This window comes from Rhipicephalus microplus, chromosome 9, assembly GCF_043290135.1.
Source record: "Rhipicephalus microplus isolate Deutch F79 chromosome 9, USDA_Rmic, whole genome shotgun sequence".
NCBI lineage: Eukaryota > Metazoa > Arthropoda > Arachnida > Ixodida > Ixodidae > Rhipicephalus > Rhipicephalus microplus.
In genome coordinates, this window is record NC_134708.1 from 58,914,277 (window position 1) to 58,939,107 (window position 24,831).

Here is a 24,831-nt window from a genome sequence, read left to right on the forward strand (position 1 = left end):
ACTTAAGTGTGCCAAATTATTTCCGTACCAGCCTACCTTGACCTGTAGCAGTAAATGAATGAGGTAGGACAACACGGGGCACAAATATACGGCACTCTGCTCTCCATTTTCTAGCCCTTCTGAGTCCTCTCTTTGCTACCAGCCTCAAGGCGTGATTTAGCAATGTGCCAACCTCCGTGTGTTTCGTTTTGTTTTCGTTTTAATGTCAGGTACACTTTATGTTATCCGTTTTTAAAAGAAAGAGAATTCTATGTTTAGAGCATTAAATGTAAAGACGTCCAAGATGTCACTGCGCCGCATCGGCAATAGAAAAAAATGAATTTTATACATTAACGCTTCTTTCTTCCCATAGTCCTTCATCCTATCAATTGCCTTCTCGTTTGTCTTCATAGGGTCTTTTTGTTTTCATTTCAGATAAGCAGGCCATAGTTGTTTAATCAACAGTTCATATTGTCACACGTATGACGCTGTCACTCCAACGTATGGCATCCAGTAGAAGAAGATAAAAATGTTGTTGTGGGCTGAACTCTCGAGGTGCCCTGTGGCCTGTAATACTGTGCACTCTGTGGTTTGTAAGCTAGAACTGCTTTATTCGACTAAATCTTTCCCCTAACAATAATTTAGAAAACTGTGGTGTTCATGCAAGCGTTGCGAGAATCCAGAAGAACCCAAAACCATAACAAATAGATTCTGTTGCGAGTGCAACCATGAAATAACTATCCGAATTTCGCGACACACATTTTTGGAAGTGTGATTTCAATGAGGGTCATTCCTCTCATAATCATATCATGGTTTTGATACGTAAACTCACTTGTTATATTATTATTATTATTATTATTATTATTATTATTATTATTATTATTATTATTATTATTATTATTATTATTATTATTATTATTATTATTATTATTATTATTATTATTATTATTATATTGTTGTTGTTGTTGTTGTTGTTGTTGTTGTTGTTGTTGTTGTTGTTGTTGTTGTTGTTGTTGTTGTTGTTGTTGTTGTTGTTGTTGTTGTTGTTGTTGTTGTTGTTGTTGTTGTTGTTGTTGTTGTTGTTGTTGTTGTTGTTGTTGTTGTTGTTTAGAAGTGCGCATTTGTATAATAAGCTCAAATGGCAGCAAGTCGGCAAAGTGGGCTAGTCGCGTGTGCAAAACACTTCGCAGCTTTCAATGCACGCGAAGTCTTTCATACAGTATAAGCTAGTATGGGCCTCCTCAGCTAACCCGTGTAAAATTGTAGGAATTTCCGTGGAGTAATCGTCTTTCAAACGAAAACTAAACAACATATGTGGTGAGGTCTTGTACTTTGTAACTTGTATTTTGATTGTAGTATTGTGCAGATTAATATCGGTGCGTCCGTATGTTCTTTGTGCTTCACGGTGTTTAAATTTTTTTGCCGATTTCATTTGGTTATGTATTTTCATGTGAGTGACGCCTAATTTTGCAAATGTGCTATGTACACATTTAATCTTTTTTGTGTTTGTATGTAAACTTGCAAGCAACTCGTATCCAATTTCTATGTGACCAATGTATTGATTTTTTCCCTGTTTCTGTCTGTACTCATACCGAAACTTAGCACGAACTGCGAAGAAACAGGGGCCTTATTCAGGCTGATTGCTTTTAGCCCTTGTCCCTGCAGTGAGCCCTGCAATGTGCTTACTGTAAATAAAGTACTCTTACTCTTAGTTGTGGGATCGTATTCATCCCAACGTCTCAGACTCCAGTATTAACTCCAAGAGCCCAATGAATCGCGCAAGAATCAACGCGACTCTTCTGATCTCGGAAGCCGTGCCGTATTGCATTTACATCTTCATCCCACGCAGTCTTTACGTGAATACAGAGCTCACGTTCCACTGACACGCCAGCACAACTCTTTTTCCTGCTACTAGATAGTCCTCCTTATTTTCTTTCTTTCCCTAAGTCGACTCGCTGCTTATTCCTGACTATTTCAGTGGACTGAGTTAAGCTAGTGTGCGAGAGTTAGGGGCTGTTTGCCGGAGGCTACGACGCGAAGGCCTCTGAACACTTCTGTTTGATCAACGACTCAGAAAACCTCGGCGCGCACCGCCGATGCTAGCTGCAGGCGGTGCATGTTTTGCTTTGGAAGCGGGTTATCGGTGATATTTTTGTCTGGGCTGTGGCAGTTTGTATAATCAGTTCTTTTTTCTTGCGTGTACAACTACTCTCTCTGTCATCCTGAACTTTGTTTTGACAATCACTCATTTTTCCGAGAATACGAAAGAGAGAAAGAGAGGGAAAAGGGAAAGTGCTTTCTACGGCGCGCTCTTAGGGGCCGCGCTTCCTTTCGAAAAATAACCCAGAATGCTACCACCCTGTCGCGTCTTTTGTGCTGGCAAGAAAGAAAAAAAAACTCCCGTAACGGCCTCCATAGGGGCAACTCGCTGAAGTGTCGTAGCGTAAAAGTCAAGATGCCAGCTTCGTAATGACATTTTACGGTTCTCCTGAATTTCCCTTCATGTTTACCCTCCGGAGCATCTTTTGAGGTCCTACGGCTCGCGTTTCTTGCTCAACACTCAGAAGGAAAAAAAATGCTGTTTCTTCGCTCGCGTGTACTGACATAAAGCATTCAGAGCTAGAGACGCTCAAGTTTTGTCTCTGTAGGTGAACAGGAATGTTTACGCAAGTTGTGAGCCATGCGTGGCACAAAGCGTTGGATTTATTCATCATTCGTTTTGTACGTTTCTTTGGGGCGTTCGCGTTAGATTGAAAGTTAACTTCTCTGACTAGCTGTGACGAAATGTCACTTGAACCTATGTGACTGCTTGGGCTTGTCAGAGAGTATTCTTAGATGAGGCAAGATATTGTAGGTGCGCAAAAAATAGAAAAAAAGTGAGCTAGGACACACCTTACACCTAGCAGCAAGTTAAGGCTCACATAGCAGAAATATGTGTACAATCGAACAAGGCAGCTGAAAAAAAAGAGGAAGAAATTTGTTATAATTGCCTGACACACGCGCTGAAAAGCAAGTTCAAGTCAAAATATACTCATACTCGCAATCTAATAGGTTCAAAGACCTTCTTCATTTAAATTGTTTTGTCTGTTTTTTTTTCTTCTCAGGCCCTTAGCTTACACTGAACGGACTTAAATATTATATTTTATTTTACGGAGTCATATTTAGTGGGCAGTGCAGCACTTCAGTATGGAGATGGTTCTTATACTATTATAGAAACACGTCATTAGTCACTACTTTTTTTCTTGTAGTCGTAACTAGAAAGTAGCAAAGCTATCTCAGAAAGTTGTACACAATATATAACTCCTAAATAGTTTTTTTCCTCTTCTAAATCGTGTTGTTTTGCTAATTTGCATGACAAAAACCTGCCGTATGCATACGCAATGCGTGTTCCTAATAGAACTGGTGTAAATGTAGTGTTATCATCCTACGTAAATATCCACTATCGTCTGTATTTCATGTTTCAAACAATAAAGAACGAAACATCACAAATTGTTCTAACCTGTGTTAGCTTTAGTTATGGCAAGATTAGAAAGATAAATGATGAAAACTAAAAGCTGGACACATTAGGTGATGACACTCGCCGCAATAGGCGAGGGTGAGAGAGAGAGTCTTTATTATAAAAATAGATTTTTGCTGGCATCCATATTTATTTTGCGTCCTTATTTGCATCCCTATTCCTATACTAGTGGCGTGCCACTCTGTATAGGAATAGGAAATGGTGATAAATGATGTCAGAAAAAGGGGAACAAATAACAACAAAAAAGAATGCAAAAACATGAAAAGTACAAGTGAATCTCTGATTTTTTTTTTTTTGCAACAAGCGTGTCGGATAAGTCACATTTTAGCTGTGCAAAATAACTATTCAATAAAGCTTTCCGCACTAAGACATTTTCTGACAGGCAATCGAATAGTGTGTGTAAAACTGGTCACTGTATTGAAGGCTGGGCAACGGGCCTAATGGGCTGTTAACTGTTGGGGGCAAATCATGACCATGTGTCACTCGGACAATTATTTCTCGTGCAATTGATTTCACATTACGTGCACGCAAAGTACAAAGCACTTCCCCTCTACCCACCCACCCAGCCACGCAACGAAGTATCACGTGAGGATGCACTGCGTCCGGAATCAACTCACCACTATGCTATGAGATAACGTCATGTGACGTTGCTTCGACATCGTTCGCTTAGTCAACGCTGTACTTTCCGACTCTCGTGAGACATGCAAGGCCTTCAACTTAATAAATGCTTTTAGCTCGCCAACATGTCACACCAGTATGGAATCATATCCGATTACAAAGCAGTACGGAGAGACGATATGAGACGACGCGCAGACAAAGCGAAATGAATGGCGACACAGGACGACAGCGAAATAAACCCAACGCCTCAAGCGCTGTACGCAGTCAAGTCACGTTGTGTTTATCATCAGACGTCAGCAGAGACTCCTACACCAATCTGTACGGACGACGCCTTCGGAAGTGGGTATCCTTTGAAGCGAAACACCTAGCCTCGGGCGGCTGGGCGGCACCAGGGTGACCAAGTTTGCATGTAAACGAGAATGGCCAGCGCAGTTTGTCAACTTTGCTCGATCTACAAACGACGCGAGTACTGCTGCGCTCGACAATATTCTGTTTCATCGAAACTCATGCAGCGTTGAGAGTGCTGCTGCCTTTCGAGTGTTCTGATTTTTTTTCCTGGGCCTCGTGTCGAGTTCTCTGTATCACAGTCAAAACGAGTTTCTCCACAATGTACATTGTTGCTGAATAAGCTTTACTCATCGACTGTTTTTGGATTGTTTGTCTCTAACGTTCGCGCATGTTGGTTTGAAAGGCAAACATGGTTTCCTGACTTGTTGTGAACCGTTAAAATGAGCTTGGTCTTTTTTTCCTCTTGATCCATAACCGAGCCCAATTTGAAGTTTGTTCCCGCTTTACTCCAAGTATGAACACTGTGTCTTATAAGTACGCCCGTTTTTATACAGGTTTCTGGACCGCTTCAACACAACTTCGAATTTTCTTGAGAATATGAACATACAACTGTACTGAAAACTAGTCCAAAGAAGTGGAACAGAAAAGGAAAAAGAATCCGAGATAGCAAAAACATTTTTTTTTGGATATGCACAAAACCTTTTTTGAGACTGTTTATGCATTCGAGGAATAAGATACACAGAAAAGAATAAATAAAATTACATTCCATTACTATATATGTTACTTTGTTTCTTGTGACGGCGATTTTGCGAGGCATTAGTACTGCATGTGAAAAACGAGGTCGATGAACATCTCGAATTTGAAAAATTTTTTCCGGTTCACTGCGTAGCCTTGTATTTATTTTCTCTGATAGAAACATGCAAGCATGAAACGCAATCGTCAAATGATCGATGAACGTTTTTTTTCATCAATTATTTAGCGCATAACGGCATCCAGCCCAATTTATAAGTGCAACGCAAAAAAAATTATCGAAGAGAAAAAACCATAGGTCCAACGCGTGTGGCCATAAGCTGTAATTGATGTTTTACTTCAACCTTTTTTGCCGATATTTTGCATCCTTCTGCCATGGTCGAAGTGGCGAAGTAATGGCTGTGAAGTTAACAGAACCTGGAACTGGCGAAAAGCGGCATTACATTCAGAGATCTACGGAAACGGAGGGTTCTTGCGCAGAAGATTCGTGAGGGCTGGCAATATGATTCAGTCACACTCAGTATCCTTAACAAAACCGGTTCGGACACCCGTTTAGAGACTTTTATAAGTGACTATTCGCATTAACCTCTGCGGTATGTTTTCTTCTATCTTTCCACTTTTCAGTGCTCCTCTATTTCCCCCGCCCGAAGGCGCTGGCAGGCATTGGGCCCCTTTCGGTGGCAGTTGTCACCCTATTTCCTCTACTTCCTCTACGGCTTCGTGGATCTGGGGCGGCGAATAATAATAATAATAATAATAATAATAATAATAATAATAATAATAATAATAATAATAATAATAATAATAATAATAATAATAATAATAATAATAATAATAATAATAATAATAATAATAATAACGATTATAACCATAATAACAATATGGGAACCTTTGTGCTTCCTTGTAGTTTGCAAGCCCCATAAACGCACAGGTTAGTGTAAACGCATTAGAAGTTTCATAGGAATAACAGGCAGTGCAGTGAAGTCCCACTGGCCTACACGCGGCGTACGCAGAGGATCATAGTCAAATCCCACATTCACCTACTTTGCCAGAAAGTAGTGGCACACACTGGATGACGCACACTTAATGCTTACGCCCACGGCATACGTTTACGTCGCAACTAACAACTGACAGTATTCGCAATATCAAGGTGGGAACAAACAAACAGGCGAGGAAACTATTGCTTAAAAAAACAAAGTCGAGCGTAGCTGAATCCCTGTTCACACCCGGATCACTCGCTTCTTGCTCGTCGTATTTCCCCGCGTTGCACGTAGTCCAATGTGGGGCGAAGAAGCTTATTCCACACGGTGCGGGCGTATTTCACGAAGAAAAAGGCAAAAGAGGGAAAGCCAGGTTCTGGCGCGGATGCAACGACGCAGTCATTTATAATACAAGGCACGCTTCCAGACTCGGCAATCCTGCTCTACATCATCGGAGGTGCAGTGCCGCAAGAACCCGGGCGAGGTTTCTGGTGCGTGTTGTTTCGTAGTAGTTGTTCTTTTTTTTTTCGTTTGCAACGCGTTCTTGCTGGCCGCCAGTTTTACTGCAGTGTCGCTCCGCTACTTTGCCATTTCGTTCACACTTGTGCGTCGCCGGAGGAGACGCTACGCCGCCGTCCCTGGCCTTAAGTAAACAGAGAAGCAAAACGAACGAGCTAGTAAGCAAGCCACCGACGAGCTCGGAGACCTTGAAAAGACAAGCCCGAGCCGTGAGCAGCGGACTCTGAGATGTTGGGTTTACTTTTCGTACGTGTTCGCACGCGTTTTCGCCTTTCATTTGCTTCCACGAGACATTCGCGGCGGGAGTTGTTTGCCTTGAGCTCAGAGTGCACCGGCGAAGCGTGGTGATGCCCGCAATGTTGATGCGGGTACGTTAAGGCGCAGAGAAAAAGAACAAACTCACGGGGCCTCTTAAACATTCGCCTCGGATGACTCGTAGGTGCATGTTATCATTGCAGCCGTTTGGACGTGTTGGTAATGCATTTGGAATAGAACTAAAAAAACGCGCGCAAAACACGAACAACAAATACATTCGTCGTATATTTAATTATTTTATGTTTTTCTCAAAAATTAGCGTAGAGTGGAGGGAGGAGGAGGAGGAAGCAACAAAAGGGAGAAGGCAGGGAGGTTAACCAGAAAGACATCCGATTGGCTACCCTATAGTGGGGGATTAGGGAAGGGGACAAGAAAGACGAGAAAAAGGGAAGAGAGGAAAAAGGGGTGGGGGAGAGACTGACAGTCATTTCACTGCAGCGCGTAGAACTCCACCGCGTAGAGTGAATGTGTACTGTTAAAGACAGCGGAGCTGCTGTGTGTAGCGAATCTGCTAAGAGTATACAATCCGAGAGCGCGCTGGTTCATAATATTTTGGGTCATGACATAGATTTCACGCCGCCTGGGAACACTATATTTAAAATTGAGGTCACTCCTGTTCTTGTTCTGTCATCATTCTCGTCCTTAGTTTTTGCACTGCAGTACATATGTGTTACCACCTTCCACCAATAATTGGTAATCCCTAATAATTCAGGCATATCTTAATTCGTTCACTCTACAAGTAGTCGCGTAAGCTGTGTAAGAATGCACTGACACCATGTAGCATGACCAGAACGGGTCGGTTGAGGAATTTGGATGCCGCCTTGCTGCGCAGTGGACGAGACTGAAGTTGAGAAGCGGCGGGTCGACTTCCGCACGAACTGATGTCGTCTCTGCTACAGCCCCAGCTTCGCGAGTGCGAGGTTGCCTGACGATAGTTATAGCGCGAGAACAAAACGACGACACAGAGACGAGAAAGACACGAAGGATACGAACACTGCAAGGTTGCTGTTTCAATTTCTCGTGGCGATATCACCATGTGCCTGCAGGGGGTGCTCAGAGTTTACCGTGCGCGGTAGCCCAAAGGCATTTCGCTGGTGGACCCAAGGGTGCGGGTTCGATTCCCAGCTATGGCAGCTGCATTGTGATGGGGCGAAACTAAAGAACGCCTGCATGCTTCTATTTAGGTACACGTTAAGGAACCTCAGCTGGTCAAAATTCACAGTGTTTCACTATGGCATGTCGTAAATATTATTGTGACTATTTTTGTTAATTTTGCCAGTTAATTGAAGTAAGAGATTATCGTCTTAGGCTGGCTGATTGGTGTTGTTTTAAGTCATTCCAAATAGCCGGTAAAGTAAGGTTACTCAGTCTGTATGAATTAAGCAGGTCTTGTTTTAGTGCAAAAGGGGCATACTAACATATGTCTCTAAATCGGAGGCTAAATACCAATAATATAAATAACAGAAAATTATTAGAGAGGTAGAGAGGTTAACTAGACTAAGTCAAGCTTCCTACACCCCACGGGGGAGAGAGAAATTGGGGAGAAAACCTTGCAAAAAGATTAGGGGACCCTGAAGCTTCATTTCCATGAGTTGAACACGTTAGCGATATCCTGTTCGTATCACGTATACTACAAACACTTAGTGCATGAAACATTGTCGAACTCGCTACGCACTCACTACGTGGCCTGAAGGGAATAGGCGCATCAGCGTGTGTGCCTTTTGCAGTGGGTGATCAGCTTTAAACCATGAAGGCATTACGATAATCACATGTTTTGACGCCCGCTGGCAATGGGCGCGTGTACCACGTATTATTGCTGCAATAGATCATGTTGCGTTGTGAAGCATGTTTTCAGGACGCGTGTGTTTGTAAAGCATGAAAACTACTTTCGCTGCATCTCCAAGCAGAGTAAGTTCTTTTCCCTGTACTCACAAACAGACGCATGGCCATGTGGTGGAACATCTCCTCTCTATCTTTCATCTCCCCCATCCCCCTCCCATGCGCAGGGTAGGAAACCGGCTGCCTATATGCTGGTTAACCTCCCTGCCGTTCTTTTCCTCCTGTTTTCCTTCCTTCCTTCCTTCCTTCCTTCCTTCCTTCCTTCCTTCCTTCCTTCCTTCCTTCCTTCCTTCCTTCCTTCCTTCCTTCCTTCCTTCCTTCCTTCCTTCTTTCCTTCCTTCCGCTTGCCTCGCAAACGACCCGGTTTCGGTCCCTACTCTGACCCAGTATTTTTTTTTCATTTCTTTTATTTGCAGAGCTCTCAATTTTTCGGTTACGCATAAGATGATAATTTTTCGCTCACTACCAACAACGCTGGCACCGGCAGTGGCACCGTAATTTCTGTGAAACGAGCTAGTTAACGTTATCGCGTGAAAAATTTATGCCAATAAATCACCGCAACTATAAGAAATTTATAACCACGAAGAAAAAAAAGAAAAATCGAAACTGCATGCTTACAGGGCATCTGCTAGTGGATTTCTCAGTAGGAGTGTTGCTCACAGTGCATCGAATGTGTAAGCGCGTTTTCTGGTATCTCCAATCTGGGATCAATATTTTGCGGCAAGATATTGTGTGTGGGGGGGGGGGGGGGTGCCTGGTTTCGGCCAAAGTTTCATGATGTGTATCCCAGTAAAAAATATGCAATTAAACCTAAATGAAACTGTAACAGAATTTGACAGGGAAACAAGCCTTTGATCTCGAATCTTCTTTCAGGAAAAGCTGGAGGTCGAGTACCTCAAGGACAAGCCGGTATCCCTCAAGACTTTCTATGACAATTTGGGAACCGCAAGTTCTTTGCTGGAGACAACGTAAGTGATACTCACTGTATTTCTGAAACAGGTTCACATTCGACCTAGTTACACTTAGCTTTCCAATCTTGCTGCCGCGCACTTGCAGAGTATCATGTTACGCATATCGTAGCAATGTAAAAAACCACTTAAAAGAATGAAGTCAGGAAATCTATAGGGTGCCCATTGTTCGTAACACAACTTACTGTGCAGGTTTTCGAATCGGAATTGCAGCGCCTTATGTAGCTTGCAAGATTATTAAAGTGTCGCAGCCTAGCAAAAAATGTTTATCTAAGGTGGGGAAAGAGGATTGGGAGGGGAGGGACAATACTTTATGTGTGTTGGTGGGTGTGTGTTTGTATGTTGCGTGTATGTGGCGTGCGTTTGTGTGTTGCATGTCCGAAACTTCCTAAGCACACGGGTTCTTGCTACGTCTCAGTACCTTGATCTGCTGAAATCGTGCCTCGCACCGTGTGCTCGAGAAGTTTTGGAAGCTTTTATGATCAAAACGAAAGGTAATAGCTGTGTAAGTGAGACCTCGAAATCGCTTTGTAGTGCATACTTGTCTTTCTTGATGTATAAGGTGTGCTAGCACTTTCAGTGTTTGTGCGCGTCTGCGAGTCTTGTTCGGAAAGCCTCTTTAAGTGACGCTCAGTGGTCAATAAAACACCTGGTAGTTTGCGCTTGATCTATTTGCGTGTCTTCATTGTGATGTCCCTTTCAAGTTTTGTGATATTATTTTACTGTATGAAATGAAACAACTAGCCCCTCAAGACGCCCTTATTTCAGAAATGCATGTCAAAAAAAAAAAACACTGCCCAAGTACTCGGTACAAATGGTTCACCAGCGAAAGCTGAAATGTACGACCATGGTTTTTGGTTTTGGTTTTTGCAGCACTTTGTTACAAAAACTTGCGGTTAGCGAAAATGCTGGTTTCCTTCACAGAAGCGAATTATTCTCAATTATGCGCTCCAGCTACGGCAAGCAAACGGCGAGCCGCCAATTTCTAACAACGAGAATTTTTTTTTTGAAATCATACATCGATGTTCCCCCAATATGTTTGAAAACGGCCGCTAACAGCTACCTGAATTGAATAAATAGTATGAGATATTTATTTAAAACGTATTCATGTCTTTTGTTGCATCATAGATTACTTTGGCCGTAATGTTGGGTTCGAAGATATTTTTCGATATGATACTTAAAATTGTTGAAGGTTTGTGTCCCAGAACCACGATATGATTGTGAAAATTTTGACCTCCAGTGTTTTAACCACCAAAATTTTGATCACCTAATTGTAAGCGTTCGGGCATCGCAAACGTCCCTTCTATCCAAAGGCAGCCGCTGCATCCGGGATTCCCTCCCGCGTCTTTCGAGTCGGAATCGAGCATCATAGCCACCAAACGAGCATAGAAGGTTTCTTTTCAAGGACTGACATTGTTACATCTCAACAAAAGTGTGTGTCGTTGGCTAATTATTTTGCCGGCGACCATTGTGTTTACAATGTTGATGTATATGCAATCATTTATTGCCGAAATCTCATTTTCTTAGTTGCTTGTCGCGTTGCTAAAGTAGTCGTATGACGCATTGGGAGCATTGTCTTTTTTTTTCACGTCATGTACTCATGTTCACTACTGTCTGGTTTACACTTCATCAAGGCTTTGTTTTCAGTCTCGACTCGCTCTTTTCCATGAAAGACAGTAAACTTTCGTACCAGGTAATAGGATGTCTTATGATCCTTCACGAAGCGTTATGTGCACCAAGCCGGTTAAGTTAGACCTTTGTAAGGTAACTAATTCTACGCCTAGCGAAACTACAGCTTTGCCTTTTTATTCCCCGTGGGTAATGAACTCTCGCACGGTCGAACGTCCGCTCAGGTGCCCCTTACGGCAAGCATCACGAATTCAGCACTTTTCTGAAAAAGCGTTAATACGCTGCTCGTTGTCGTTGATTGTTTAACGTAATTTGGGTTGAATGAAGGCGTTAACGCGCAAAGCTCACGAGGCTCCGCATTCATTCGAATTCCAGGCTGGCGTATGCTTTTCGCCGAGTGACCGTAGCGAAAGTCGGGAATAGTTAATAAGGTCCGGTGTGCCACGTGCCGAAACCACGATATGGTTATGCGGGATGCCATAGTGCAGGGCTTCGGAAATAGGAACGATCTTCAGTTCTTTAACGTGCACTAACATCGCAGAGTAAATCGGCCTCCAACATCTCGTGCCCGTCGAAATGGGACCGCCTCGGCCGGCATCGAACTCTCGACGTTTGGCTCAACAGCTGGTCAACGTAACTACTGTACCACAGTGGCCCAAAACTCGGAGATGGCGCCTATATCATTGAGAGTAAAATTAGAAAACGTGAGAATGATGTGTCGTGTTCAGAGAAAATCGTCGTCAATAGAATATCATTCGTGGGGCCCCGCCGTGGTGGTCTGTAGTGACTAAAGCACTCGGCGGCTAACCCGCAGGTCGCGGGATCGAATGCCGGCTGCGGCGGCATTTTCGATTGTGGCGAAAATGCTGTAGGCCCGTATGCTAAGATTTTGGTCGACGTTAAGGAACCCCAAGTTGTCGAAATTTCTGGATTCCTCCACTACGACGTCGCTCATAATCATATGGTGGTTTGGGGATGTTCAATGCCTTATAATAATATTTTCATTACTGATGCAAAAAAAGTTTGAGGTAATCGAGACATTTCGGTTATAACATGACATGAAGCATAAGAACACATGATAGTTCATCGAGTTCTGTTAAAAAAGATAAGGCCTGCATAGACACTGACACAAGCGTATCTCCGAAGTACAGCGACAGACCATTTTCAGCAGACGGACCGAAGTGGGCAACAAGACGTCAAAGCATAACTCCTCACAATTTCCGCCAACGTCCACAATAGAATAGACTCTTGGTGGAAAAGTTCGAACGCATCGGCGTAGACTAACCAATGAACACGCTGGACTCACGTTCTCGCTAGCTTTCACTCACTATCCAACTCATTCGACCACTTATCACCAACACACACATTCATAATGTCAACGAGAACTGACAGACAATCTAGCGAAGGAGTGTATAGTGGATGTTATCTGTAGCAATAATGATACAAATCAGAATAAGTTGGAGTAACTTGCCTAGCATGGCGATTCAAGCACCTCTCTGTCCTCTGCCTCTCACATGTGTACGTATTTTGTAGCGCTAAATATAAGCCCGTTATGTAATGAACGACTCGCCCAACGACACGTCCTTGTCGAGAGAGCTTTCCGCCGACATGCACCGAACCTGCAATGCTAGAGTAACACGTCCGATGTTCTGCCGGTGTATCACAAATAAAAACGAAGTTTTAAATGATCTACTTGTCCTTCTTTCGTTCATTCATACAGCCAGTAACTCACGCAGCCACTCACTATGGATCAGTCATCTCGGACACAACTTGGCTACTTCGCCTACTCTTGGAAATCCTAACAAGTGAAGCGGCTCACTAGTGAAGAGATACACTTCAGCTATTCAGCATAATATACTATAGTTGTCTGCTTCCGTTGGTGCACTATACTATACAATGACAAAGGCGAGTGCGCGAAAGGTCGGCAGCTTTGTTACAGCTGATCCAATGGCATATATGCTGTCTTAAAAAATGCCACCGATAGAGAAGTGGCCTTAATCTCATGGCGATGATATGAAGGCTCGCAAGCCTTGGAAAAAGAAATGTTAAATGTGCCTAATGTCGGCGGAAGAGTGCAGTGTTGAATTATTTTGTGTTTTGTTCGATCGAGAAGGCCTCTTTATTACAGCATTGAACTTTTTGGAGCCGGCGTATAGTTAGAATTGATCCATAAACACAAGTAAGCAGTATCGTTTACAGTCTCCTGTGCTTTAACAAAGATCATAATGGGACTGTTCTTCAAAGCGTAAACGAAAATTGTAAGTAACACCAGGAGCATAGCTTTTTCTTTCTTTTTTTGCTTTAGTTCTCACTGATATACCTGCGTATCTTACCAACCAAAAACACGTCTTTAAGAACGCACAGTAAAAATAAAAAAAGGGTAGGTCAGAAATCAAAACTGCAACCAATAGCAAAGAGGCATTTCAAGAAATACGCTCTCCAGCTGGCGAGGCTTCACTGGTGATGACTTCCCATTTTTCTTCTGCTCATTTTTTACTCTTACACTTCTGTGTTTTTACTCTTCACTCACGGGGGACTCTTTTGTAAATGGCGCTGACCATCCGTTTCCCTAAATCTACCGCATCCGCGTGGCCTGCTACACCTTTCGTTCTCGGGATAGTCATTCCCCGCCTCCGTGGCTTTGCACTGGATATGCCTCCTTTGGTTTTTTATGTCCACGACCGAACTCATTTCCCGGACCTCGGCTCTTCTGCGCAATTTTGCAGGCTCGTCACCGCTATAACAGAGTGAGCGGGGGGAGGGCACGCGAAAGCGGGAATTCGACCCAGCCACCAGCGCTGGCATGTGAGTTCCCTGATCGATGTACCTTCGTAATCCCGGCGTCTCGAGGCACGTTTTCTCCGTCTCTCCCACCCACTTTTTCCCTCGCCACTTCTTGCCTCGGGGAATGGGCGAATACTGACAAAGAGCCCACCAGGAACACACCAAGAGCACACCAAGAGCACACTAAAAGCCCCCCCCCCCTCCCAAAAGCACACGCAAGTCACAATTTCTCTCTTTTTATTTCCCTGCTTTGATCAGTTCGTGGCTCAAAGCAAGATCCAAGACGTGTTGCTATGAAGTGACTGATGAGGAAGCATGTTGCCTTACAATAAGAAGCAAAGAGAGAGAGAGAGAGAGAGAGAAAGTGAAAGCCAAAAAAAGCGGAGAGTGAGGAACCGCACAAGAACGAACGTAGACAGTCGGCGACGTGAAGAAAGGATCAATGGCGTGAAGCCCGCACCACCGAATCTGCACGCCCAGACGCCTCGGAACACAGCGTGTTAGGCGACTCGTGTTTGATGTGTGAGCAAACACTCGAGTCGATGTGCATATGGGTGACGTCAAAACGATCAAACCCAAAAGGAGAAGAGGGTTTGTAGGGACCACTTTTTTTTATTTCTTCGGCGGTTCTGGTTAGGAGGGCGCAGAGGTCTGCGGTGTGCGATCACGCTTGCTGCTTCTCCGGTTATAGCAGGAAAGACAACCGAAGCCAACGCCGACGCCGAGGAAAGCCGTAGTTGAGTCAGCGATCACTATGCAGCATTGTGGACGAGCAAATTCGATATACCTCGTTCATTACCTGCCAGCCTGATATGCAACGATGTCAAGTTCGTCCGACAGAAATGAATACGAAAAGGCATGGAGACGGCTTTATAACTAACGCTGAATTAGTCGATGCCCTTGTTTTTATAAAAACAAAAGAAAGCAAAACGAAAAACGTCTGGCCATTTTTATGACCACTGTCCTCTCCCACATCAGTCGTTGACTGAAAATAAAGTTTGTAAAATAAAAATGCGTAGGCATATTAATTAACATTACATATGTAAAAGCAAAGTGCGCACATTCGATGCAACTCGCTCAATACGCATCTCGTATGTATGTAAGTGTACTGAAATCGCTCGAATCACTTACTTTGCTTTGCCACCACTCCATTTCTTTTTTTTATGGAAGTAATCGACAGGAGAGGCTGATACCTTCGAGGCGGCAACGGCTATCTTTATCACTTGGTAAATGAAATATGCAATACCTAAAAGAAGTACTAGATCATAGATTAGAGCGCATGATGTGCCAATTCATCTATGAATCGTTGGGTCAATCGGATCACACAATATTTGACTCAGTTATCGTTCGGAGACGCTCGAGTAATGAGAGAATCGAAAGTAGGGAAAGGGACACATTCGACGTAAAAAAATTTGCGAAGGGATTATTCACTTCACGCTCTCGCATGACGTCAAACAGAGAAACCACTCACAGCGAACGAAATAACGTTATAATTGTCTTCGTCACCATCACTATAACAATGACAAATATCAATACAATCACAATCATCATTCTTCTTTTTGTTTAAAATTCTGCGCCACTGGTCTTGATGACTGTCGTAGGCTGTACGTTCAAGTTTAGGGTAAATGCAAAAAGTTTACAAACACAATGACCATCACCGCGCTTTTCAGAACACGTGTGTTTCACTATGAGAATAGTAATAGCTATAAAGTAGCACACGAGAGCACGACGGCGTGAATTTATCAATATTTTACGCTTCTGTGACAGGTGTACTGAGCATTTATGAACTACGAGCTGAGTGTCAGTTCACATGAGCACGAGATGTGTGTTTGAATGAACCCGTGGATTATGTGGCACGTCTTTATTTCAATTAAGCAAAGTTTTTTTTTCCTGTATGAACGGAAAAGCCACGAGTATTAAAATCTTCTCGATGGGCTTAACGTTTTTTTTTTGTTAGGTGCCCGAACTATGACGTCCAGCAGGATAATTCTTTCGAACTCGATTCAATGAACGCCCCGATGAAATTTGCGTTTACCAGATCAACCGAGAGCATAGACAGCTGACAAATTTATAAGATAACGGATCCGGATTTTATAATAAAATCGGCGGCATGAAATGTTTTTTGCAAGATCGACCGAAAACGAAGAACACCTTATCCCCACCCCCTCTTTTTTTACAAAATTGCAACGTGAGCCATGATTGGTTTAAATTTACACCGACTCTAGAACTATGTATCCGCACAATAAAATTTTCAACCTATGCGTTCCCAGCTGTTCTTTACTCAATTAGTTAGCGACTCCTAAATGACTAAGTCGTGCAAAGCACACACTCGTTTGCATCTTCTCAGCTAGGACGTCACAATAGGTCCGTGTCAGTTTTAAACAAATATGTCACTTAGGGGATAATGTTTTGCGAATGGACAGTGTGACCTGCTCGTAATCGCACGATGTCGTTCTTCAGGAGACGCTTAAGAAAGCCACATAAATACCACACAAACGTCACGCCGACTAGCTGGTGAAAGCGGGCTTCACCTTGCGCTTCTCTGCATTGCGCTAAAGTGTCATTACAAAAGACTTAAATAGGGATCGAAAAAAAAAAAACTGTACTCTTTTCTTACTTACTCGTAGTCATCGGCGGTAAGGGCATCTATTCGCGCAGTACCAGTACACACACTGGCCTTGAAAAAACATGGCGTCCCCTACGAAGACGCTCCCAGCACCCGTCATGTGCACCGCAACTTGTACTGACCACGAAAAATGCCGCCGGGGAAAAATAAAAACCATATACAACGGCTGCGATAAAGGAAACAAGACAGTCGAGCCACCCACGCTGTCTGTAATGCCATCTCGTAGACTAAAATAGAAGGAATATGTTGGAGGAGAAGGTTGCGGATATGTAAGGAAAGAGTTACATAAAAGAGTAGAGAAAGAGAAAATGAAGGAGGAGCGCGACAGGCTGGCGGGCGCAGCTCACCGTGTGATGCCGTCTTCGCCACCACATCATCTTGCCCGCCGCGGTGTGCAACACGTAGTCGATCCCCTACAGCCCCCTACAACACACAGGCTTGCGCCGACGGCAGCGCGCAACAGACTACCACCACTGCGCGCTGTCGCCTAGTCGGGCCAGGGTCGAAGCCGTGAGGAAGAGAGAAGCACATTCCCTCCTCTCCACCGACCTCTCTCATCCTCTCTTCCTCTTCTCTTCTAACACCCCTAGATTCAAAATTGATCCTCTCCGGGTCTCAACCTCGCTTTCCTGTCCGGGAGGGATCCATTTCGAGGCGCCGAGGGGCGAGAAGGGTGATCAGAGAGTCTGAAAGAGAGTGAGGGGGGCTTCGCTCTCTCTCTCTCTCTTTTTCTTTTGTATGGAGTGTGGCGGCGTTCGCGCCCTAGCTTCTCTCGGACGAAGGCCAATGCCAGGCCACGGCGCGCCGATCAACACAATACTGCGCGGCCCGCCGCCGCAGTCTGCCTCCCACTCCCCGTCTCTCCGGAGAAGCGCAGCGCCCGGTTGTTGCAACAAGTTGCTGCTGCCTTCGCCTCCGCCGTCCTTCTCATCCCCTCCTCCTCCTCCTTTCTCACTCTGCTCTTAATTTTTCATATCGCACTCATTCTTTCATCTCTGCGTTCCCCGCTCCGAATTAGCGACACGTCCTAAATGCATGGCGAAACAGCAGCATCGTTTTCTCTGTACCGGTTGCAAATAACACGCAACACACACTCCGTACCACGTATCGCCGCTTAAAAATACCTCGGCGTCAGCGCGCCTCGTTTTAATCGCGTTAAGGGGTGCAGCGGCCGGGTGCTTTAATCAATTACCAAGCACTCCAGAAAGGTGTGAGAGCCGAGCAACAACTTGTTGCGTGATCGATTATCGCGTTTCCTTTTTTGTTCTATTTATCTGTCCTTTGCTTCACTTTTCAAATGCCGGTATGGGTTTTCTTTTAGTGAAAAGACTTCATTTAACCGCAGAGGCGTGTCGGAATGGCAACAACGTGTATATTTATTAGTGCTACTACCACTACGGCGCCCTGAACTACCGACGCAGTATAGAAATATGAGACAACACGGAATTAGGGAAGTCTGATCAACCAGTTTGCTTTATTGCGAACCCACAACTTAGTTAACTAGCTAGTAGCCAGCAATACTTAATTTACTTTCTCCGCCAGAGTTGCTTATCTGGACTTCTTAATTACCGAGAGAAATTAGGCAGTTTCCCTATATGCGCTGAATTCTTTAACCGAGAAAATTTTGTTCGCCGTGGTGCAGCCGTGATGTCGTGTTCGGTCGAGTGTTTGATCCCAGACATGGCGTTCGTATTTCGATGGAGGCAAAATACTACAGGGCCCGTGTACAGCTTTGGTGTACTGTGTCATGTCAGTGCACGTTGAGCAACAGCGCATGGTCGAAACTATTGAAGCGCTCCAGAACGGCGCCTGGTCGTAATCATATAGTGGTTTACAGACGTAACACCCGAAGTAGTATTATTAACAGCAAAAAAAAATGTTTTCGCAGCGTAGCGTGGAAGCTTCATGTGTGCAGTAAGCACAGGCATGACGTCACGAAGGGCAGTCACATGACCAAATATTCGACTGCAGTCGTAGAGCTGCGTTAAAACACACTGGAGAGAAATATGGCACTAGTGTCTATCGGAGCTGCAACGGATGAGGTGTCAGGCATCACGGTATCACACTTGTCTAGAGCGGTGGAGCGCGTAGCTGTGGACGCTATTTGTGTCCGTGGCTGCTCGAGATCGGAGACGAACCCCTTTTTCAGGGAGCTTGGCGAGTACCTGCTGGCCCCCCTCCCGCACGTAGTCCTTGGAGACTTTAACTGTGTGGTCGACACTGTGAGGGATATCCGGGGACCAGGTTGCGGAGGCTCAGCCTACCGTGCAAAAGAACTGATCAAAGTTCTCGAACGCCTCCGACTTTCAGACGCATGGGTCCGCCTCCACGACGACGACTTCGGCCCCACCCGCGTGTCGAGGGTCACCCCTAGCCGGCTAGACCGCGCGTACTTACCGGAGCTCCTACTTACATCCCTAACAGCGTGCGAGGTGGTCCCGTTGCCACCCCCTCAGGCCGCTCTGTCTGATCACGCGCCACTGCTAACAACCCTCCGTGCAAAGCCTGGCCCCAAACCAGCCGACGCATCGTGGCGCCTGGATTCTGCACTACTAAAGGATCCGGTGTCTGCACCACAGATCGAGACGCTCATAGAGGCCTCGATTAGAGCATCCCCCCACGTAACATTGACTACCTGGGACGACCTCAAGGAGGCCTGGAAGGTGCTCCTCCAAGACGAAGGCCGTAAAAGGAAAAAGCGCTTGACGTCCCAGATGAACGAGTTACTGCGCAGAATGCGTATCATTCAGAGTGCTGACACCCTCACCTCCTGTATACGAGATTACCTAGCCTCGCTCAAGGTGCAGTACGAACGGCTTCTTCGGGCAGCTACTGGCGAAAAGCGCGCGACTTGGGCCACCTCGAACGAGCGGCCAGAGGTAGTCTCACGCGAAGTAAGGGGAAACGGCTCTGTGCGTATTGCAGAAGTAAAGCGCCCAGATGGTACCCTCGCGACAGACCCGGTCGAGATCGAGGCGACCTTCTTGCACCACTTCGAGACAGCCTTTCACGAGCCGGACGCCACGATGATCGCCTCGGAGCCAGCGTCCCTGTCGGAGCTGTGTAAATTCCTTAAGCGTCTGGAAGAGGATGAATGCCCGACTATGTGCGGCGCAGCGACGTTACCAGAATTGAGGGCCGCTATCCAGTAAATGCCACCAAACTCGGCTCCTGGTGCGGACGGCCTCACAGAGGGCTTCTACGCCACCTTTTTCGAGAGCCTATGTGAACCGCTCCTAGCCATAGTCAACACGGTCCTCGAGGGACACGCGAAACCTGCCTCCTTCGGCATGAGGCATGTAGTCCTCATTCGTAAAGAAGGTGCACCGCCGAACGACCCTGCTTCTTGGCGCCCGATCACGTTGTTAAATGTAGACTACAAGATCGTGGCGTCAATCTTGAACAGCCGACTAAAGACCTTTTTGCCGGATATTATTGCTCCACACCAGGCTTGCGCAGTCCCGGGCGGATCAATGTTCACCAACCTGACCACGACAAGGGACGTGTTCCAGTACGCTTCGGAGAAAAGAGTCACTGGAGCCTTTTTTTCACTTGATCAGGCCAAGGCTTTCGATAGGGTCAGGCACACCTACCTGTTCGAAACCCTGCGAGAGTTTGGCCTACCGGCAAGCTTTGTACAAGTGATAAGGCTCCTGTACTCAGACCTCAGGTGCCACGTAGTAGTAAATGGCTCCACGACGGACACCTTTCAGTACACGAGAGGGATCAGGCAGGGGTGCCCGCTTGGCCCAACCCTCTTTGTACTCGCGATAGAGCCGCTACTTACATCCCTGGCAAGCGATGCGCACATCCGGGGCCTTCCTCTCACAGGAACTGCGGACCTGAAAGTCCTCGCATACGCTGACGATATCTCCCTTTTTGTGCGAGATCCAAGCAGTCTCGAGCGCTTTCACCAGGTATTCGCGTCATACGCCCTAGCATCAGATGCACAGCTAAATGAGAGGAAGTGTAAAGCCCTCCTATTCGGCCATTTCCCGGCGCACGTGATCGGCAACTTCGAGGTAGTCACCGCTATTAAGGTCCTCGGTATATACTTTTCCAGCGAGGGAGTTACGGCCTCAACGTGGTCCCGAGTCGCGGACAAGGCTGCACAAGTGTCAGAGAGCGCTAGCCTACAAGGCCTGACGCTATACGAGAAAGCCGTAGCCGTCAAAACAAGCATTTGCGCCCTAGCCTCGCATGCGAGCCGAGTAGCGGTGATGCCCACAAGAACAGCAAGCCAGTTGACCAAACTCATTAACGCATACCTCTGGGATGGGAAACCGCCACCATTGAAGCAAAACTTGCTACAACTGGCAGTGTCAGAAGGGGGTCTCGGCCTACCACATGTGTTGACCACGAGCAGAGTCCTGGCCCTGAAAAGCGCCCGCATGCTCGCGCGCGCGAGCGATTACCTAGGGCGCAACCTACTCCTCTACTGGAGTGGAGTGAAGCACGACTGGCTGGATGCAGGCCGCCACACCGGGCCCTTTGCTGAGGCACCCGCGCCCTTCTATAAAACGGCGTCGGCTACCTGGCGCATGTTGAGGCAAGAAGTGCCCGAAGGCGATGTGGATGAGGACCAGCCAGCGCGCATCGTTGAAGTCATCACGCGGAAGCAGCTGAGCGACACTGAACAAAAACGAGCCGAGCGCGCGAAGCGCGAATTACTCTCGCTCCGTTGCGGCACCCCCCGTGATGCACAGGATTTCCTCCTGAAAAAGGCCTGGGCCGTCCTCCCCACCAGACAACGCCTGCATAAATTTGGAATAGTCCCGGATGCACGTTGTCCGAACTGTCACGCAGTTGAATCGCAGGATCACGCGTTGTTCCAATGCGTGGCGGTGAAACCCGTGTGGCGGATGGTAGCCCACTCCTTTGGTATCCGCCCACCTCCCCACCACAAGCGCAACAAAGGTGCCTTCGGCCAACTTGTGCTGATCTTCACGATGCTAGCTATTTGGCAAAGGAGATCGCTAGCGGAGGCGCGTAGAAAGCCTGTCCGGAGCGCGTTTCCGGTAGTCTCGCGTATCCGGCGGTTGCTATGGGCCCACCTATCCGGCGAACTCGAGGCCAGCGGCGAGGAAAACTTCCTTCGTCGCTGGCATACCAAATTCTTTTTTCTGAGGAATGGCAAGCTAGCCGCCCCAATCACTACCTGGTGACCCCCCTCCCGCTGTCTAGCACATGCGGAAGGGGACTTGTATATATATATATATATATATATATATATATATATATATATATATATATATATATATATATATATATATATATATATATAATATATATATATATATATATATATATATATATATATATATGTATATCTGTATCACCTTTTTCATTTCATCACCCCATTGTCGTTGTTATTTGTAATCGATTCGGGCAAAGTGTGCTGGTCGACACTTGAGTTAATTTTTGTATAGCGCCTTCTTCCTTGATTGGCGCCTTCAGTCAGTTTTTTTACGCGCAGATTGTTGCTGATGCCTTATTTAAGGGGAGACAAGACCCCCCCCCACTCCCTTGTACCCCCCCCTGCCCCCCCCTCAGCCTCAAGGCCTCTTTTATACTTCCGGGCATGCACTTACCGTGTACGAAAGCAGCATTGTTTCAGGCGACAAAAAAGAAATAATACCTAGAGTTGTACAGCACTAAGTCGCTACTTGTTCCAACCGCTTGTTGAGAAGACCTACCACCGTGCATGTTTAAGCCTGCTGGAGCACCACGCGCTGTACAGTAAATAGAGGGGTACGTTCCCCCACATACATTGTACCTCGGTAGTGGTGCTTTCCTGATTGTACATGCACCCTTTGTAGTCGTGAAGCTCGATGTTTTTGTCATGTACTTTATCCTTGGTTGGAAGTCAATAAACTTCTCCTTGCTGCTCGAGCACGTAAGCTAGAAGCTTCTGCTCATGCTCGATTTACAGTGCAAGGACCTAGCGTGCCATACGACTATATGCATGATGATGCTTTTGACGTCGTTCTTTTGCATATCATCTGCCGGAAACGGCAGCTGATACGGCCAGCTGGGTGTTCTAATGATTGATATGCGTGGTGTCACGTCCCAAAACCACCATGTGAATATGAGAGACGCCGTAGTGGAGGACTCCGGAAATTTCAACTACCTGGGGTTCTTTAACGTGCACCCCAATCTGAGCACACGGACCTACAGCGTTTCCGCCTCCATCGGAAATGCAGCCACCACAGCTGGGATTCGATCCTGCAACCTGCGGGTCAGCAGCCGAGTCCTTTATCCACTAGACCACCGCGGTGGGGCAGCTGGTGTTCTAGGCAAGCGCGGTCCCTTCTTTAGATGTATTTGCCGAAGCTTTGATCTTTTGACTACATACGACATTTGGACTCTTTAAAAGGAAAGTTATTTAAACAGTGGACACGTCACGCATGAACTATAGTGGACTCCGGCTTCTACTGTACTGCTATTAGGAAATCGCGGCTTTGATGACATCGCCAGAGCATAGTCCCGTGGCCGTTAGACTTTGTGGGTGGGATAGCGAAGCTGTTTTAACGTTCACAGCCATCTGTGCACAAATAACAAGCGAGCCTGCATGTGATATACAGTTAACAATAACATCACATCAGAAACTTCGCGGCGCACCATGTTGGTATACTCCGACATCGTGTGTTTGTGTTTGGAAAAACATTATTCTATATTAGGACTCTAAATATATATTAGTACTCTAAATTGTCTATAAAACAAGAAAGCTATAGCCTATAGTGTGTTTTGAAAATTAGTTCAACGATTTCAAGTATTTCCTACTTAACTATAGGAGAGCAGGGAGCCGTCCTGATTAGAGGTAAACTGTAAGTGTAGTTAAGACATGTGTGTTTAGAAAAAAGCCACAGCTTTGCCGCGAAGGCGTTGCAATGAACGCGATAGCAACAAATTGGAAGGTCACGCGCAGAATGGCAAGCAGATCGAAATGTGCCCCGCGTTCCTCACGCGCAAAGGACGCACGAAACGTAATCACATGTATAGATTAACACGAATAAACGTCTCAGATGTTGTGTCGCTGTGTCTGAAAAGCGCGCCCTTTTTGCAAACGGAGGCTGTGCAACGATTTCAGTGACCTTTATGCGCCCGGTAACTACAACAGAATCGTTCCGACAAAACTCAAAAGTTAGCCAAGACGTGCGATTCTTCCCAATGTAAGATAAGGCAAGAAGTGTGGCACTTGAAACTTTAATATTTGATTTGCGTATTTGTTTCTAGATTTTTATATGTACCACAATTCAGATTGACATATACATTATAAGCAAAAAAATGTTTTCTCTAATTTAGCTATTCTTGCAATCGTATCGTTGTTTTTGAATAAACCGAAGTTATATAGACGACTTTGTTTGCGATTATGTATTGATGCGACCTGAATCATGCCGTGTTTGTTTAAAAAATTTTACTGAGTGGCAGCGGTGTGGTCCTGTGTTTAGAAAAAGTGGTTGAGGATTCTGAGTACTTGGTTCTCTACTATGACAGAGCATAAAGCCGTCCCAGGGGCCTAACACTTGATGAGGCCCTGTTGACAAAAATTACCGCGTGAACACACCTACGGGTAATCCACCACTACGGGTAACCCACCACCACCACCGCCACCACACAAAGCGCAGTGAGAGGGCACAGCTTCGGCGCCGCATGTGTGCTTAGAAAAAGTCCATTCCATCCTGGGACGCAGCAAACCTATCGAACGATTGGTTGATTGATATGTGGAGTTTAACGTCCCAAAACCACTATCTGATTATGAGAGACGCCGTAGTGGAGGGCTCCGGAAATTTGGACCACCTGGGGTTCTTTAACGTGCAGCCAAATCTGAGCACACGTGCCTACAACATTTCCGCCTCCATCGGAAATGCAGCCGCCACAGCCAGGATTTGATCCCGCGACCTGTGGGTCAGCAGCCGAGGCCACTACGGCGGGACACCTATGAAACGATCGTCTATAAAACAAGCACAATAACAAACAAATGACAAAGCATAATCTACATAACACATTTACACAAAA

The 24,831-nt window shown here is 45.7% G+C and overlaps 1 protein-coding gene across 1 annotated transcript in view; it reads right to left on the reverse strand.

Moving 5' to 3' along the window:
• Fife (regulating synaptic membrane exocytosis protein fife) overlaps window positions 1–17,265 on the reverse strand; it is a 204,883-nt gene extending 187,618 nt beyond the window's left edge. The window contains exon 1 of the mRNA XM_075873714.1: window positions 17,160–17,265. The gene's annotated coding sequence lies outside the window, so the exon portion shown is untranslated. The remainder of the gene's footprint in view (window positions 1–17,159) is intronic.
• Window positions 17,266–24,831: the final 7,566 nt, after the last annotated feature.